Source organism: Pan troglodytes, chromosome 2 (genome assembly GCF_028858775.2).
Source record: "Pan troglodytes isolate AG18354 chromosome 2, NHGRI_mPanTro3-v2.0_pri, whole genome shotgun sequence".
NCBI lineage: Eukaryota > Metazoa > Chordata > Mammalia > Primates > Hominidae > Pan > Pan troglodytes.
Window position 1 is genome coordinate 59,261,505 of NC_086015.1, and position 19,676 is coordinate 59,281,180.

Genomic DNA, 19,676 nt, shown 5'->3' on the forward strand with positions numbered 1-19,676 from the left:
GGCGAATGCTGAGATTTTAGGGCACTTGTCACCCAAGTGGTGTATGTTGTACCAAATATGTAGTTTTTTTAAATCCCACATCCTCCTCCCACCATCCCCCTCCTGAGTCTCCAAAGTCCATTATATCACTATGTATGCTTTTACATATTCATAGCTTAGTTCCCACTTATAAGTAAGAACATACTGTGTTTGGTTTTCCATCCTTGAATAATATACTTCACTTAGAATAACGGCCTCCAGCTCTATCCAAGTTGCCACAAAAGACATTATCTTGTTCCTTTTTATGGCTGAGTAGTATTCCCTGGGGTATATATACCACATTGTTTTTATCCACTCATTGGTCAATGGGCACTTAGGTTGATTCCATATCTTTGCAATTGTGAATTGTACTGCTATAAACATGCTTGTGCCGGTGTCTTTTTCATATAATGACTTCTTTCCCCTTGGGTAGATACCCAGTAGTGGGATTGCTGGATTGAATAGTAGACCTACTTTTAATTCTTTAAGGAATAGCCTTACTACTTTTCATAGGGGTTGTACTAATTCACATTGCCACCAGCAGTACTTAAATGTTTCGCTTTCACCATATCCATGCTAACATCTATTGTTTTTTGACTTTTTAGTGATAGCCATTCTTGGAAGACTAACGTGGTGTCTCATTGTGGTTTTAATTTGAGTTTCCCTGATGATTAGTGATGTTGAGCATTTTTTCATATATTTGTTGGCTATTTGTATATTTTCTTTTGAGAAATGTCTATTTATGTCATTTGCCCACTTTTTGATGGGATTGTTTCTTTCTTGCTGATTTGCTTCAATTCCTTGTAGATGCTGGATACTAGTCTTTTGTTAGATGCATAGTTTGCAAATATTTTCTCCCATTCTGTGGGTTGTCTGTTTACTCATGATTATTTCTTTTGCTGTGCAAAAGCTTTTTAATTTAATCAGGTCCCATTTATTTATTTTTGTTTCTGTTGCATTGGCTTTTGGGGTCTTAGTCATGAATTCTTGAATTCTTTGCTTGGGCCAATGTCAGAAGCATTTTTCCAAGGTTGTATTCTAGAATTTTTATGGTTTTTGGGTCTCAGATTTAAGACTTTGATCCATCTTGAGTTTATTTTTGTATAAACAAAAATGTGAGAGATATCTAGTTTCTTTCTTCATGTGGCTAGTCAGTTTTCCCAGCACCATTTATTAAATAGATTTTCCTTTCCCCAATTTATACCTTTGTATGCTTTGTCAAAGATCAGTTGGTTGTAAATATTTGGCTTTATTTTTGGGTTCCCTATTCTGTTCCATTGGTCTGTGTGCCTACTTTTATACCAGTACCATGCTGTTTTGGTAACTATAGCCTTGTAGTATAACCTGAAGTCTGATAATGTAATGCCTTCAGATTTGTTCTTTTTGCTTAGGATTTATTTAGCTATTGAGGCTCTTTTTTGCTTTCATATGAATTTCAGGATTTTTTTTTCTAATTCTGTGAGAAATAATGTTGGTATTTTGATAGGAATTGCATTGAATCTGTAGATTGCTTTGGGCAGTATGGTCATTTTCACAATATCGATTCTTCCAATCCATGAGCATGGGATGTGTTTCCATTTGTGTCTTGTATGATTTCTTTCAGCAGCGTTTTATAGTTCTTGTAGAGATCTTTCATCTCCTTGGTTAAGTTTATTCCTAGGTTTCTTTTTCTTTCTTGTAGCTGTTGTAAAAGGAATTGAGCTCTTGATTTGATTCTCAGCTTAATCATTATTGGTATATAGCAGAGCTGCTGAGTTGTGTACACTGATTTTGTAACCTGAGACTTTACCAAATTTGTTTATCAAATCTAGGAGATGAAACACTTTCTAGACATTATTTTCTCCACCGCATACAGCCTATACCACGAAGTATTCCCACTTTACTGATGGTGAAACACAGGTTCAGAGACATTTGGTAACACTTCCATCTCACAGCCAGTGCTTGGGAGAGCTTGGGTTCGAACCCAAGTCTGAGTGAGCTCTTGGGCATTTTGTTGTACCACGTTTTCCCTGGGGAACTTCCTTCCACACACATACCACGAGTGCGGTTACTGTGGGGAGTGGTCCCAGGAAACAGGTAGGAGGAGTGGGGAGAGTGCCACAGGGAGAGGGTGGGTTCAAGCAGGCCTCCACAGTAGGGCTTGCCCACATGTAGCAGGGGATTCTGAGGAGTGTGTAGAGAGCATCTCAGAATTGTGTGCCTGAAGGACAAAGGAGGGGAGTATTTATCTTCCAGCTCTGTCTTCTGCTGGTTAAGCGATACCCATAGGTTACCCATAGGTGTTAACTTCCTCTCAGTGAAGGGAGCATCCATGAAGGGTGTGTGCAGGAGCTCCCAGCAGGCAGCATGTGAGAGTGCTCTCAGTTACACCTGTGTTGCATGGCTGCCACAGTGGTGACTGGATTGTCATGTGGTCAAAAGGATCTGGGCCTGGACACAAAGGGCTTCCAGAACACACCTTTTTTTACTGTCTAACAAAATCATTGCCTTTTAAAAAGCACCTGCATTTTTGGATCACACCAAGCCCCGGACTAAACACTTTCCACACACCAGCTGGTCAATACCTGGGCAAGTACTGCTATTATTCCCATTGTACATCCGTGGAAACTGAGGCTCAGAATGGTGATGTGACTCGCTTGTGGCATGTGGCATTGCTGGGACACGAGCTTGGCCTGCCCATTCCAAGCTTCTTTGCCTCCCTGCCTCTCCCTTCTCCTCCGCAGAGGCCAGGCAGCCACTTTCACAGCCATGGCAGCCTTCCATGGGCTGGGTGGGCGTCAGCTCAAGGCTTGGTTCTTACATGGGGGAATCTCGCCAGAAATCCAGCCGGGGACCGGATGGCGTCTTATAATTCTCTGTATCCCCCAAGCTGCCTAGCACTAAATAAATACTTGCTGACTGATTGACTCATTCCGGCCCTGCTTCCAAGTTTCCTTGGGCCCCTTCTTGAGGCAGCCTGGCCCCCACCCTGGCCTTTTGGACTCCCCCATTCCTACCAGCTCCCGAAGCCTGAATTGGCAGTGGAGGGAGTGTTGCGTTTTGAGAGATATGAGCTGGTGACAGAAGGGGCTTGGCAGTGAGAGTGGGTGGGCAGTTGAGCTGTGAGAGGGGTCTTGACATTCCTTATCCCAGAGGCCTCAAAACAACCTGAAATCAAGAAAAATGTGTGTTGATAACTGCTGAAATATTACTGGGAGACCACATAGTGTAGCGGTTAAGGGCACAGGCTCCAGATCAGGCATCCTGGGTGCCAGTGCTGGCTCCAACTATCCAAGTATCACTTTACTTATCTGTGCCTCGTCATCTTCAACTGTAAACTGATCATAATAATCACCTTGTAGGGCTATTGCTTGGGTTAAAAATGAATTAATATAATGCCTAGCAAGTGGTAAGTGCTCCATAGATACTAACTGTCATGGTTGCTATTACTGCGTTACCAGCATTTATAACCCTGCAAGGTCAATTTACCACTTGCATTCTACAGTTGAATAAACAAGGTTCTGAGAAGATAAATGTCTCGTACGAGTACTAGAGTTTAAATTCCAATGAGGGTTGGACTGACTCTGATGTCCACATACTTATACTAAATCTGTGCTTACATATTTTAATCATTTATCAATTAGTTATTATTTCAGTACTAATGAGATCTATTTATCATTACTGTCCATCATACTTTTTTTTTTTTTTTTTTGAGACGGAGTCTTGCTCTATTGCCAGGCTGGAGTTCAGTGGTGTGATCTCGGCTCGCTGCAACCTCCACTTTCTGGGTTCAAGTGATTCCCCTGCCTCAGCCTCCCAAGTAGCTGGGACTACAGGTGCATGCCACTATGCCTGGCTAATTTTTTTGTATTTTAGTAGAGACAGGGTTTCACTATGTTGTCCAGGATGGTCTCAATCTCCTGACATTGTGATCCACTCGCCTCAGCCTCCCAAAGTGCTGGGATTACAGGCGTGAGTCACTGAGCCCAGCCTTTCTTTTCTTGTTTTGTAGAGTTGGGGGAGTCTCACTATGTTGGCTAGGTTGGTCTTGAACTTCTGGTCTCAGCCTCCCAAAGTGCTGGGATTACAGGTGTGAGCCACCACACATGGCCCAATTGTCCATCATACTTTGAAAACAATCATCAGGAGAAGGCTTCTTGAGGGGAAAAGGAATCAAGCAGCAGGCAATAAAGAAGCAGCTCATCCTCTGATTGGCTAGTAGGACACTTAAGTGGCATCAGTTGAAATCAGGTTGTTTAAAATCAGTTCAGATATTCCAGTATAGTCATTTCATAAACCTGCAGGATTGGGTATTGATTGTAAAAATCTCATTCGTAACAGTAAAACTGTTTTGGCTTGAAGATCTATCAACATATAATATTTTAGTTCTTGTTTGAGATTTAGATAAGGTATGTCATGTTCAGGTCAAAAGTAGCTTGGTTAAACCAGCTGCTCCATTCTCTAGAAAGTAGTTGATCAGAGAAATGGCATCTTGTCGACAGTAGGGGGATATTCTAAAACTATAAAAATCCTGGAAGGCAACCTAGGCAATACCATTCTGGACACAGGCGTGAGCAAAGATTTCATGATGCAGACACCAAAAACAATTGGAACAAAAGCAAAAGTTGACAAGTGGAATCTAAACTAAAGAGCTTCTGCACAGTGAAAGAAACTATCAACAGAGTAAATAAGCAACCTATGGAATGGGACAAAATTTTTGCAAATTATGCATCTGACAAAGATCTAATATCCAGCATCTATAAGGAACCTAAAGAAATTTACAAAACAAAACAAAACAAAACCCACACAACCCCATTAAAAAGTGGGCAAAGGACATGAACAGATACTTCTCAAAAGAAGACATACATGTGTCCAACCAGCATATGAAAGAAAGCTCAACATCACTGATCATTAGAGAAATGCAAATCAAAACCACAATGAGATACTATCTAACACAATTCAGAATGGTTATTATTAAAAAGTCAAAAAAATAACAAATGCTGGTGAGGTTGTGGAGAAAAAGGAATGCTATACACTCTTGGTGGGAGTATAAATTAGTTCAGCCTTCGTGGAACACAGTGTGTCAATTCCTCAAAGACCTAAAAACAGAAATACCATTCAACACAGCAATCCCACTGCTGGGTATATACCCAAAGGAATATAAATCATTCTATCATAAAGACACATGCATGTGTATGCTCATTGCAGCACTATTCACAACAGTAATGACAAGGAATCAACTCAAATGCTCATCAGTGATAGACTGAATAAAGAAAATGTGGTACATATACACCATGGGATACTATGCAGCCATAATAAAGAACGGGATCATTTCCTTTTCAGGGACATGGATGGAGCTGGAGGCCATTATCCCTAGCAAACTAACACAGGAACAGAAAACCAAATACCACATGTTCTCACTTATAAGTAGGAGCTAAATGATGAGAACACATGGACACATAGAGGGGAACAACACACACTGGGGCCTATTGGAGGGTGAAGAGTGGGAGGAGGGAGAGGATCAGGAAAAATAACTAATGGATACTAGGGTTAATACCTGGGTGGTGAAATAATCTGCACAACAAACCCCCATGACACATGTTTACCTATGTAACCAACCTGAACATCCTGTACATGGACCTTTGAACTTAAAATAAAAGTTTAAAAAAGAAACCAAAACAGCAGAGGTATATTATGATGGTTGCTTGGGATTTACAATCATGAGAGGTGCGGGAGTGAGTCTGTGGTGATACAGGAAGTCTCCTTGTAGTGCTCTTTCTACCCCTACTCATTGACATCCACAGAACATGCACGACTTTCTAAGTGTCCTACTTCATCTTCAGAACAATCCTGTGAAGAAGGGAATTATCCCCATTTTACAGATCAGGAAAACAAGGCACAGAGAAGAATAGTAATTTTCCTATGACCACCCAGCCAGTGAGTGGCACAGTCACTACAAGAAATCCGACTCCACTTTTGTGCCTTTGATGCCTACCGCCACTTTATTCTTCACGCTGAGGTTGAAAATGGACCTCCCTGTGGTCCCCACCAGCTCAATCGGGATTACACATAGAGAAAATCTCCTAGAGTGGGGTTTATAAAACTCGAGTAAGGAAGAACGAGATGCTTAAGGGAAGTAACATCAGATTTAATTTCCTTCCTAACACATGCTATGTATTTCATGTATGCAAACCCATGTGACCTTTATTGCAATGCCTCAAAATTAAAATTGTCCATGTTGATGGTAGTGGAAATGTAACCCTAGCAACATCAAATGGTTTGGACAAAACACTTGTTATGCATCTGGTACAGTCAGGACTGGGTTTCCTGACCTCCAATCTCAGGGCCACAGATCCATTCAGATCTGTGTTGAGGCTCTGAAGGAAGGTATATTGATTCCACCTGTTTAAAATATAGCTTTTATTATTATTGGTACGGTGAGGCCAACAGAACAAAAGCGAACAGCCATTGAAAAGATAGTTTGTTACTCACAGTTCTTAAGAGGAGGGGCATGCGGCACCACAGAGGGCCACACAGGAAGCACCAGGGTCCATCAAGAGGCAAGAGGAGCAAGGGGAAAATATGGGCAAGAATCTTTATTGTGGCTTTTGCAGGAAGCAATGTGGGAGGCAGGTTAAGCAGGTTTAGCATTGGCTGGCTTAAATAATTTTGGTAGGCTCTGGGGACTATCTCTTGGTACCCTGGTACCTGGACCTAGAGAGATTAGGGTAAGAGGATAATGGCCCAAGTTTGAGAACCCAGTGAGAGTCTGAAAAAGAAGTGGTTGTGTTAGGTTGGTTCGCATATGGAAGATATTCTCCTGGGGGTGATATTTGCTGTCTGTCGAAATTAACTAACCCTGAGGGGGCAGTTTTTTCCAGTTTCCACAAGGCCCCAAGATGTCAAATATCAAAATAAAATACATGCTTAATGCACCATCCTTGAAGAGAGTAGAATTATGGGTGTCCTTGTAAGAAGAAACAAGCAGAGAGTACACAATAAGTATGGATGATGGATAGATGGATGGATGGATGGATGGATCAATGCACCAACAAATATATAAGGTTTATCCTCCCTGACGTTCATCATACAAGTTTAACATATATGATTGTTTCAGAGAACACCTCCTATTTCAAGAAGAGGGATAAAACACAGTCACAAAGCAGCCTTCATGCAATGCTGGACAGGCCTTCATCCATTGCTCCAAAATGAAGACCCTGCTAAATGATGTGCAGGGAGAGTTGTCAGCATGCAGCTGGCCCTCTGGGATTGCCCATTAGTCGTTATTCCCCATAACTCTACTTCCCAGACATCAGAGCACTGCTGGTTATAAATGTGAAGTCAGTTCTTTTCCAAAATCAATAAGAAACTTTTGACCAGGGTATCCACATTGACTCAGAGAAAAGAATAAGGATGCTAACCAAAGCTAGAAAATAAAAATCTCTGAATGGGTGCTTTCATTCGTCTGTTGGCAAGAAACACATTCAAGGAAACCAGGTTGGTTCTCAATTCCCTTTTTAATAAATTAAAAATAGCTTCTTCTGATACTTAGACACGAGGGTCCCAAATGGCCCAGATAATCCATTAGCTCAGATGGAGAAAGCATATTTCTCCATCAGTAAGTTAGACTCATCTTGCCATGACCTCCAAACTTGTAACTAACTCATAACTACACTGGAAAGAGTGTTGTGTTTAAGCCCAGTCCTGCTAAATTCACAATTTGAATCCCCCTGAACCTCTGCAATTGGTATTTTTCCTCATGGGGTATTTCTATAGAAACCCATCCCCAAGACTAGCTATTAATTGGAGAAGGTTTATTTATCCTATAGGTTTGATAATCAGTCATCAGATTTCAGCACTTGTTTTGTGGGATTCCATTTCATCACTTGCTACAGTATATATTATTATTCATTATATAAGTTTGTTAACGGTGTATTTATTTGAGTGAGTCTCCCTCTAAATAAAGGGGCCTTATAAAGTTTTTTTTTCAAATAAAAGGTTTATTTTTACATCAGCTATTTGCTTTCCTATGCTAAACCTCCGTTTAAGGCTCTGAGCCGCATGCAAACCAAATTCCTGCCTTTCAGGCCAGGATGGGGCTATTGGAAGGGTGATAAAAGCAGCTGCACGGGCCCTTCAGCAGATTTGGTTTTTTTCAGCCCTGTCAGTCACTTTCTCTTTGAGAAGGGAACAAGACGGCTGGTAGAGATTAGGAATGGTAATGTAAAGGTTTCTACCTACTGCATAAAATTCTTTCAAATTAATGCAAGCATTAAATTGTGAATGATTTTTCACATAAAGCAGATATTAAACTGTGCATGCCCGCTGGTGTTGATATAAAGTTTTGTCAACATTTTTGGCACATGGGGTCTGAGCCTGGGGGTCAAAAAGTGTTTTTAACCAAATTTTGTTGTTTCAGATGCTTTTTTTACACTCGTGTGTTATAACTCAAACGTGGATTCTTTTCCCAAAAATGAAATTTGGCAGGCCATTAGTCCATAATGTGGTCTAGCGCCTTTGGGTATTTTTCTTTAAACATGTAAATGGCCAAGATATCTAGGTTTTTGAGGTTGAAAAACTGTGCATGCACTTTTAACAACTTCTTTTTCGTCTGTATTTAGTATGCATATTTACTGCACACGTATAGTATGCGGCATGCCGATTAGACTCAAGATTAGTTGGGAAAATATACAAACGCCTGTTCACAGGGAGGACTTCTTCGAGGAGTCTGAGCTGATATGTCTCCTTGTTTTTACTAGGGACTAAGGGCTGAGGGATCAGTGAGTGCAGAGGTGCCAGCCCATTTCCACTCCTCCTTAGCGCCAGAAAACCCTGACTATGACAGCCATCCCTGAGCCTGCTGGCCAGCTCCCTAGCGGGACAACATTGAAAGGGAAACGGTGAGCATCCAGGTCTCTTGTCTCTGTCTCAGTACCGTAACTTGTACCGATGCCCTGTGAACACTAATCCTCGGCTGTTCCCTACACTGAAGGACCCACAGACAGAATCTGTAGCAAATACGTTGAGCATAAAGAAAACACATTAGAGCTGAATCCACTGTTCAGATCATTGAAAACTAGCAGTTATTACCTCATTTGAAAGTAATTTTTAACAATTAGCTTAGGAAAGTATTTTATAATTTTTTGCTAGCCTTACACAAACTAGAAATTTCTCATATAATCAATTAAATCTGGCAGCATAGCATCAGGCACTCATTAGGCTGGGCTGCTTGAAATTCATGTACAATTTCTTCCTTATGGTGATCTGCAGGAGTTTTTAAACTTGCACTGGGATGCTGGCAACATCCCCCAAACATCTCAGACACATTGTCTCTCTGAACCTGAACTTCTTAAATGGTGGTTAAACATGTTGTCTGCTTTAGTTTCCTGTCTATCTTCATCATGAGCCAGCACCTGTTTCCAATAAATTATACGCAGAACTGTATCAGCAACACCTTGGCAACAGCTGCCACCCTTAAAAGCAGAGTGCCCTTGAGGACAATACACCTGTGAACACACAGAGTGTTTATTTAGCTGAAAGCCAAAACTCTAAGTTACATAAAGCAATTATCTAAAGCCTAATGTATGCCCATTATTAACACAAAATAACCCTGTTCTTAAAAACCAATAAAAATCTATTTAAAGGATTTTTCCAAATCCCACTGAAATTTGTAAGCAACTAGAGACCTAGTTTTAACCTGGGACTTAAAATTCTAATGGTGGGCAAGGCAGAGGTTTGTGTGTGTTATAATATGCTTAGCTCATGCTTGGAATTTGGGGCATGGGCATGCATGGGTGGCATAGCCAAAGCTTCAGACTATCGAGCAAGGACATGTCTATTTAAAATAATCCTTGTTACAAGCCACTTAAAAACATTTTTGACTATGGTCTAGAGGTTAAACAAAAGAAATGGATTGTTTCATTTTGTATTTCAGTAGGGGACTAGTTCATCTTAGATGGCTTTCTTTATTTGTACAATCCACCTTAAACATATAGTTCATTACCTAATAGTATTACCTTTGGGTAATGGGGTTAGCACTACACTAAATGAAAATGGAACCAGCGTCAGGTAAAGACCTTCAAACTTCCATCCTGCCATGTGAAATACATGAACAATGCAAATACCAGCCCAACACAGTATCTACAGCACACAGTTCAGTTTCTAGAGTGTTTAACTGTGGCCCTTTCGAGAAATGGGACCACAAAGTGTATATTGTTGAGCAATAAATACGAACAGCGTATAGCTCTTGTCTCTCCCATCTTGAAGCCTCACGAAATCTGAATGATTTTTTTGCTTAGAGTCTATAATACGTTAATCCCTGTCTGATACTTCCTGTTGATGTTTAACTGATGGACCTATAGTCACTGAGGTGCAAATGTGTTTTAGCACTTCTGTTTGGCTGAATGCAAATGCTGTGGAAGTAACTGCTAATGAGTATTACAGCTTCCAGCTTGGACCATGTCACTGTCGGTTCACATATAGTACACATGAATAAGCAGATGCCTGAAGCCTTAGAATTGGACTCTACAGAAGAAAGTTTCCAAACAGCAGGTCTGTGTCTTATGACAAAGACCATTACATGCCAGGCTTTCCCAAAACTGGCCATATGGGTGACAATGGGTGAGGCTTCATAGGTTGGGGAGAGGCCTCAGAATGTGACACACCGTGGCCATAACTGGTTTATTCTCCTCTTTGCAACTTGTTGGTGCTTTAATTTATTTCCTAGCTATTTTCTTAGCTCCCATTCCAGACTAAAAGCTAGGGATGCCGAGATGAATTAGACGAATGACTGTTTCTTCTTGCTGGATTCCAAAGACCTCTTGCATGTGTCTGAAGCATCGGTGAGGTGAGATCGAGGTCCTAAGAGTGACCTGTCACTACTGGTATAGTTAATCCGGAGCAAGTCACCCTCCCTCTTTCCGGCAGTTTTTTTTTTTCCCCTTGTAAAACATAGAGATCGATTCCTGTGGCATCTACATCACAGAATTGACGTGAAACTCAAATAAACAAATGCAAATATATCCTGCCCATTTCAAACTCTGAGTCCTTTTGGGAGCCCTTCACTTATTGAGCTGTAATAGCACTATGGTTCTTTCTTTAGGTGAATTCGCTTGTTGTAAGTTTGAAGACTCAACATGAAACTCACAAAACGCAGCCACAGCAGTGGTTTCATTATCAAAACTCCAGCAAGCATTCCAGCCAGACTAATTCCCCACTGGATTCACTTAATGTGTAAGAAGATCTTTTAGCCAGACTTCGCTGGGGAAGAAAAAAAAAAAAAAAATATATATATATATATATATATATATATATATATATATCTGAAGAAAGTTAGGAAAAATGTGTTTTTCTTTTCTAACCAGTACTGCATTATGCAAATTCGAGGCTCTCTTTATACAGATTTAAGACTTCCTTCTTTGATTTATTTTCTTGATTAGAGATCCTCACAAACGATTACATGTAAACGTGAGAGGCACCCAGTTTGGATTCCAGACCAGAAGAAATCCAGGAATGGATTTAAAAAGGAAAGCTGGTTCCCATCTCCCTGGAGAATTTATCTTTATTAAAGGTCAGCAAATTTAGAGCTGCTTTGGTAATTTACCACGTGTATGGGAAATAAGTTGTGAGTACAAGTTTGCACAGAAGATAAGATTTGCTATGTTTTAGATAAACTGGTTTTTGATTATTGAAAGGGTAATTCAAAAAACATTTTAAAATCCTATTGGTTTCTCTGCCTGCTTGTCAGATTTCCCATTGGTGATGAAATCCTGCCAAGTGTAGATTTACTGTTGGTCATGAAATGAGACCTGGCTTGCGGTTATTTGATAATAACTGTGATAATAAATTCATCCATTAATTTCTTTCCTGTTTCTCTACATGAGTAACATTAAACTAAGATGTTATGCTATTGGACGGAGAGAATCATTTTATTCATACGTGTGTGTGTGTGTGTGTTCACTCACATCCTCTTTGGAAACTTTATTAGGTTGATAACTCCCAAAGACTACATCTATTCTTCCTATATAGTATGTGAAGGATAATGCTAAGGTCTGAAATGAGATGCCTGATCTCAGATCAACAAGGGTTATTAGAGACAGTGACAGGCTCTGTGACCATGGACAAATACATTAAAACTGGATTAATAATGAACATAATAAACACAGTAGCTTGTAAATGAATGATGAGGCAAAACTTGCTCTCATCTTCAAACTGTCCCACAGATTAATGAAGCTGGGACCATAGAGTAAACAATCGCTAGCTTTGTTGTTATTGTTGTCTGTATGGTTTCTGTTTCTTTTCCTTTTTTTTGTTTAGGTTATATTCATGTTTAAGAAGAAAAAAATAGATCTTTATAAAATATTTTGTTACTTTTGGCCTGAGAGAATTTATGCACCTTCTGGGGCATATCTAGATGGGCCATGTTCTTCTTCATGAATGGCTGAGAGGCTCACATGTGACACTTTATCAGATTTAATGCAGATTTATCAGCATTTTAATGCTTCAGATTTATTATGTCCCACACGTAGCAATGAGACGAGCCTGGCCTTTCTGCTTGCATTTCTTGAAACAGGTCAATGAATCAACAAAGATTTGTTTCCTCCTCCTTTCTCCTTCTCTTTACCTTGAAAGGATGGAGAGGATCAAGAAGAACAGGAGTGATTTTTAACTGTGATCCTTTTGTGTGAGGGTAATTTATTGAAACACTCCAAGCTTGAGGTTCTCAATGCCTTTTTGCTCTACACAAAGCAACGAGGGCAAACAACAGAATGATCTTGGTGTGTAAAACTGTGCTTGTTTATGTGGGATTTGGTTTAAACTTGTTTTGAACTACTGGTTCATTGTTTAAAAATGCACACCTGCACAGAACCAGTTGTGGTTGAAAAGTTTATTAGCAAAGAATGTTGGTCAGTTCCTGGAAATCCTATATCAAGAAGTGTCATGGTTTTTGTTAAGAATATAATTCCCCTTTAGTTACCAAAACCAGTCCGACATCCAGCTTCAGCAAGGAGGTTTGGAGGAGAAAGAACTCAAGACGGGAAGAGTCCAGGAAAATACCCAGGAACACAGGGAAGCAAGGTCAGGCCCAGGCCTGTACTCTGAGCTTAGTATCAGTGTAGGGTTAGGGCATGAGAAGGCTCTGAATGTTCTCCCCAGGAATGAGAGCTGATGTCTCAGGTACAAGGAGATAATGAAGGTGGGAGATGGTTTTAAAAACTGAGATGTAGCCAGGCACAGTGGCTCACACCTGTAATCCCAGCACTTTGGGAGGCCAAGGTGGGCACATGACCTGAGGTCAGTAGTTCAAGACCAGCCTGGTCAACATGGTGAAACCCTGCCTCTACTAAAAATACAAAAATTAGCCAGGCGTGGTGGCATGTGCCTGTAATCCCAGCTACTCGGGAGGCTGAGGCAGGAGAATCACTTGAATCTGGGAGGCGGAGGTTGCAGTGAGCCAAGATCACACCATTGCACTCCAGCCTGGGCAACAGAGCAAGACTCCATCTCAAAAAAACCAAAAAAACAAAAAAACACTGAGATGCTTTATGACTGCAAACTAGGCATCCTAAATAAGACTCAGCCCTGATATTTTTCAAAGCTTGATGGGTAGAAATGGGGGAAAATGGCCTTTTTAAAGCTTCAAGCTGGATCCCTGTTACTATCCCCAAGTTCATAGACAGTAGGCTTAAATTCATCTTTGTCTGGGTATAGGAGGTAGCATGAACTATTGTGGGATCTGGCCAGCAGCCTGCAATGCAACAGGGCTCTCTCTTTGTTCCCAGTTGAGCGCCAGATATTGCGGGATCTGGCCAGCAGCCCGCAATCCAATGGGGCTCTTTCTTTGTTCCCAGGCGGATCGGCAGGTCGAGAAATAATAGACACACAAAAGATAGTGAAAGCTGGGTCCGGGGGATCACCGCCTTCTGGTCCCATGGTGCCACCAACGCACCGAATATACCAGCATTTATTGTTAAGCTTAGTGAGGGCGGGGGTAGGTTAGTGAGGGATTTAGGGTCATTTGATTATGAGGTGAGATGGTTGTATGTGGATGAAGTAATTCTTTAACATAACATCTATATGCAGAAGTACAGTATACAGAGATAAGAATTTACAATATAGTGTGTGCATCAGTAATTTCTAACAGAGCCTTACAACAGAAACACAGTCTTTCCATAACCTATGATTAGCCAGATATTAATCAGCAGTAACAGTTGCAGCAAAAGCTGGTTACAAACAATCCACAGATACAGGACGTGAAGCTAGACAACCGGTTAGACCAGAAATTCTCAGAAGGGAGTATGCCTTAACCCTAAAAAGGCCTAGAAGAGCCGTGGCAAGATGAAGGAGTTTATACCCCTATCTTATCCATATGGACAGGTGCCCCTCACGCGTCCGTTTATAGGCTCTCCACAAGGGTCGCATTCCATTCCCAGAGCTATGAACATTTGCTTTTCTGGGATAGGAATCTTGGTGATGTGAAACCTTCCTGACTGCATGTCCATTCATAGGCTCTCTGCAGGGGGAAGCACATCACATGCTGTTGGCTCATTCTGGCAGTCCAACCTGGCATGGTCTTTACACGATCCTGCATGCAATTTTGTATTTACAATAATCAGGAGCATTTCATCTTTTATTCCGTAGCAATAGCTTCAAGGGGTCTCCCTACAATGAACAATTGTTTAAAGGGCATTTTTAAAAAGTTTTATGATCAGGGGTACACGTGCAGGTTTGTTACATAGGTAAACATGTGTCATAGGGGTTTGTTGTACAGTTTATTTCATCACCCACATATTGAGCCTGGTACCCATTAGTTATTTTTCTTGATCCTTTCCCTCCTCCCACCCTCTGCTCTCCAACAGACCCCAGTGTGTGTTTTTCTCCTCTATGTGTCAGTGTGTTCTCATCATTTAGTTCTCACTTATAAGTGAGAACACATGGTATTTGTTTTTCTGTTCCTGCATTAGTTTGCTAAGGATAATGGCCTCCAGCTCCATCCATGTCCCTGCAAAGGACATGATCTCATTTCTTTGTATGGCTGCATAGTATTTCATGGTGTGTATGTACCACATTTTCTTTATCCAGTCTATCACTGATGGGCATTTAGGTCGATTCTATGTCCTTGCTGTCATGAATAGTGCTGCAATGAACATATGCATGCATGTATCTTTATGATAGAATGATTTATATTCCTTTGGGTATATACACAGTAATGAGATTGCTGGGTCAAATGGTATTTCTGTCTTTAGGTCTTTGAGGAGTCACCACACTGTCTTCCACAAAGGTTGAACTAATTTAGACTCTCGCCAATAGTGTATAAGCCTTCTAAAGGGCATTTTGGTTCCGCAAAAAGCAACTGAGCCCTGCATCGGATGTGGGATGTTTAGAGACCGCATGGGGCCAAAGGCTCTGCATAACAATATCAAACTTTCTTTGGAGATGGAGTTATAGGAACAGATTATGCTTTCTTTTAGAAGAAGATTTTGGAGTGATTTTGTTTGACATGGGTTTTAGCAGAGTAGGGGTTCAGGGTAGAGGTGCCTCCCAATAGCTGAGATGCACTGGCTCCTTCAACATGGTGACTTGCAGGAAGTCAGTGATGGGGGACCGTGGGAAGTCTGTGGATGGGTTCTGCCGTGTGCACTTTAATCCCCTTCTGTTTTCCAAAGGCTTTAGGAATCTCTTGTTAAATCACATGGTCTGGACTTAGCTGTGTGTCAGGGAATGAGAGATGGGCCTGGCTTTATATTTGGGGGAATAGTAGGTGGGACAAGAAAAGTAATCTGGGCAAAGTTGGCTGCCACATGAAAAAGGAAAGTAGAGATTCTGGGAGAAATGTGTCTCTCAAGAGGAACCTGGAAAAAGGTGAGAATCCATAAGGTTAAATAAGATCCTCATAATTTCAGTGTGGAAGGGAAAAAGGATGCCTGATGCTGGGTGTTTATGAGGCAGGAGAGAGGCAGGTGGTTGTTATAGGCACAGACTAGAGGCAGATTTCCTGGTCCCCATGCTGACATCACTGCTTCCTACCCGTGTGGCTGTGGGCAAGTCACCTAACCTCTCTACTCCAGTTTCTGCATCTGTTAAAATGGAGATCATGTAAGTACCTACCTCAAGAGGTTTAAATAAGGCTTAAATTAGATAATGTATGTTAAGTAGGCGAAGCATTTGGCATAGTATCCAGAATGTCAGAAATGCTCAATAACTTTTATTATTTTATAATAGAAGTTAATAGAATTTAAATCTTTACCACTGCAACAGAAATAGGCATGACTGTGGGACTTGAGAAGGGAGTTAGGAAGAAGACAAGGGTCTCCTACCCTGCACACAATGCCTGACATATAGTAGATACTCAATAAATTTTTCCCAGGTAATAAATCATGCAGAACAGCTCTTTAATATAGTGAGCTGGGACTCAGCTTCACTTACCAAGCCATTTTTCCAACCATTTTCTGAAATACCCAGTAGAAATAGTTTGATTATCTCTCTAGGTCTGTTAGGCCAAGATATATAAATAGACATTCTAGAATACAAGATATAATCAGATCGATTCTAGATTGTCACTACACACCCCTCTTAATTTGTATCCTGACCTGTACCCTTGCCTAGAACCCCTACAGATACTGCTCTGGTTTGGCCTGTTTATGTCAGAGGGCACCCCATTAGCACAGAAGGATCTGTAATAGTCATGAATGAAAGTATCGCATGCAGCTAGGGTAGCTGGCTTCCTTGCCAGACCCCATGTGAACATTCTGGGGTGATAAGGTCAAGGGAAAGATATAGAGGTATAAGCAATAAACAGAGGCAAGATGCTACCATGTTCTCCATGCCATCCCCTGCCAGTGGCATGGGACAGGAACCAGAGGTAAAGCAAGGGCTACTCTTTAGAAGACCATGAAGATAAATTTGCACACCATCCAATACCATAAAGAAGGGAAGGGAAGAGGGAGGAAGCAAACTTACCTTTACAAAGCCAGGCTATCACTGAAACATTTTTATGCACCTGTTGTATGTCCTACACACTCAATTATCAGGAAGGTATTATTGGCCTGCTCCAAACGCATGAATAAATGGAGACTGCACACGTAGCCCAAGTCAGACAAGCACTGGGTTCAATTCATGTCTACCTGTTCCCAAAGCCAGGGCTCTCTCATTGCTCTGTGTTGCTGTCACAGAAAGTTCAGTCATACAGACACCCTCATCTGGGCAGTCAATCTTTCTCCCACACTTTTCTCCCCACTCATCTGTGACCCTACCTCTCACTGTCTCATGAGGCACACGTAGTCACATGACCTTATACTTTTGGCTGACTGTTATCAACCAAGTTTTTAACACTTTTTATGCCATAAACTCTTTGAAGGCGAGGACCATTCCTTACTGAGAGATGTGTCCCCTTGACAGCCTCATAGTACTTTCAAAATAGCAGGTGCTTAATAGGTAATTGTTATCTGAGTAGTGATACATTCAAATAAGCAATAATTATTGAGCTAATTGTCATTTTATGCCATGAGGTTTCATAAAACTGGATTGGATAATGAGACAGATAAAGGAATTATGGAAAAGAAGCTATTCTCCCTTACCATGGGCCCCTATATTGCATCTAAAATATATGAAACTTTGTCAGGGTAAAAGAGGAACAATCCTAAACCCCTCTGGGGAAGAAGGAGGGTGCCAGAACATGCAAAGTGGAATGTTCATTCTAAAGGGACTTGTCCAGGCCCTATTCTTTGGGAGAGGGTTGGGTGTGGGTCTTAGTTGACCTATGGGGAATATCTGGATTTTCACATGTATATTTGGTTCTAGTAAGGATCATTGTAGATCCCAATTACAGTTATTGAGTGAAATTAAGTTGTATCTCTGAACCATACGTGTTAATTATATTATCTCCAAATGTAGAGCTTTGACAGTTAAGGAAAAGGAGTTAGTATGTTTTAAGTATCTCTTGTTTGCTAGACACCAGGCTAGATATATCTCATTTAATCCATCAATAGCACTGGGAAGTAGATGTTATTTCCATTTTACATAGGAAAAAATTGAAGTTTGGAGAGGTTCTTGCTGCTAGGGAGTGAGTGGTAGAGCTAGGATTATGAACTGGCTCCTTCCTGGAAGAGTGAGTCAGAGATTGGCTGGATGGTGGTGAGGTGTTAAAAATAAAGTTGTGATCATTATGAAGAGCAAATGTGAAACAGGAATGTGGATAAATTGTGATTAAGCACTGAAAACAATTAGCCAGTGATGGTGGGGCTTTTGTCCATATTGGAAGCATGTAGTTCATATATAAAATTTGAAAATACACATATACTATGATGCAGCAATTCTATTTTACATCTCAATATTTACTGCAAAGTATTTATGGTGCAGAAAGACTTACAAATGAGCATAAGACAGTATACTCAAGGATTTTTGTGGTAGCATTTCTGCAAGAGTGAAAAACAAACCAACCAACTAAGCTAAGTCAACCAACCAAACAAAAATCCTTAAAGGTCTATTGATAAGAAAAATGAGAAGACAAAATTTTCAAGGAAATAACTAGAAAAATCTCTTAGTTCAGTAGGTCATGAGTTTTCAGATTGAAGGAGGCGTCAAGCTTCCAGCAAAATGAATACAAAATTACCCAAAACTAGGTGCATTATCATAAAAAGTTTCAGAATACCACTACATTAAACAAAACAACACACACACACAGGGACACACACACACACACACACACACACACACACACCCCTTCCCAAAAGCCCGTGGAGAGAAAAATGAGTCTTTTATAAAGGATCAGGGTTCAAAATGGCATTGGTCTTCCAAAAGCAGCACTGAGAGATTACACAACAATTTAGCATTGCTGATATGCGTGACCAGTTTGAGATAAGGTAAACAGTTCTCTTGGAAAGTTTGGGAACAAATTATTGCTTGGTAGATGGAAGTCTAAAGATAGGAAAATGTGAGGCAATTATCAATTCCAAGAAAACCAAAAAGTTGTATAGAAAAAGTCATATAATTGACCAGGCATGGTGGCTCACACCTATAATCCCAGCACTTTGGGAAGCCCAGGCAGGCCATCATCTGAGGTCAGGAGTTCAAGACCAGCCTGGCCAACATGGCGAAACCCCCTCTCTACTAAAAATACAAAAATTAGCCAGGCATGATGGTGCACACCTGTAATCCCAGCTACTCAGGAGGCTGAGGCAGGAGAATCACTTGAACCTGGGAGGTGGAGTTTACAGTGAGCCAAGAACATGCTGCTGCACTCCACACTCCAGTCTGGGTGACAGAGTGAGACTCTGTCTCAAACAAAAAAAGAAAAAGAAAGAAAAAGAAAACATTATATATTCATAGTTCTATAAATGTCATCAATGAACAGCACTTACAATTATAATTTTAAAAATATTTAACCATACATTATTACTTTACTATATTGTTACAGTGGAGAGAGGAAAATATTCATGTATAGAATGGGGTGAAGGTGGAAAGTGAACTAATTCTTTTTCTATTATAGAAAGTCAATCAATAATATCTAAAACTAAAAAAACAAGCAATAGCAGTATATGTATATTATGTAGAACACCAGAAGAAATCATCTTTGTGGGAGGGGGATGCAGGGGTGAGGCGGGGAGCTGCAGAGAACTGCTGCTTTTATCTGAAACCCTTATCTGAAAGCCTTGCTGCTATTTGCCTTTTTAAACTACGTA

General features: G+C 40.7%; 1 long non-coding RNA gene across 3 annotated transcripts in view; it reads left to right on the forward strand.

Moving 5' to 3' along the window:
- LOC107970473 (uncharacterized) overlaps positions 1–19,676 on the forward strand; it is a 69,151-nt gene that overhangs the window by 7,862 nt on the left and 41,613 nt on the right. The window contains exons 4-6 of one of the 3 annotated variants that reach the window (XR_010155614.1): positions 8,757–8,897; positions 11,099–11,229; positions 11,436–11,566. This is a non-coding gene — a long non-coding RNA (uncharacterized LOC107970473). Of the gene's footprint in view, positions 1–8,756; positions 8,898–11,098; positions 11,230–11,435; positions 11,580–19,676 lie in introns of those variants that run through there. The other 2 variants (XR_010155613.1, XR_001713060.3) reach the window with 2 other exon arrangements.